Here is a 425-nt window from a genome sequence, read left to right on the forward strand (position 1 = left end):
GGTGACTGCAGCCATGAATTAAAAGACGCTTACTCCTTGGAAGGAAAGTTATGACCAACCTAGATAGCATCTTCAAAAGCAGAGACATTACTTTGCCAACAAAGGTCCGTCTAGTCAAGGCTATGGTTTTTCCAGTGGTCATGTATGGATGTGAGAGTTGGACTGTGGAGAAAGATAAGGGCCAAAGAATTGATGCTTTTGAACTGTGGTGTTGGAGAAGACTCTTGAGAGTCCCTTGGACTGCAAGGACATCCAACCAGTCCATTCTGAAGGAGATCAGCCCTGGGATTTCTTTGGAAGGAATGATGCTAAAGCTGAAATTCCAGTACTTTGGCCACCTCATGTGAAGAGTTGACTCACTGGAAAAGACTCTGATGCTGGGAGGGATTGGGGGCAGAGGAGAAGGGGATGACAGAGGATGAGAT

This window comes from Bison bison, unplaced genomic scaffold (assembly GCF_000754665.1).
Source record: "Bison bison bison isolate TAMUID 2011002044 unplaced genomic scaffold, Bison_UMD1.0 scf7180017864340, whole genome shotgun sequence".
Lineage (NCBI taxonomy): Eukaryota > Metazoa > Chordata > Mammalia > Artiodactyla > Bovidae > Bison > Bison bison.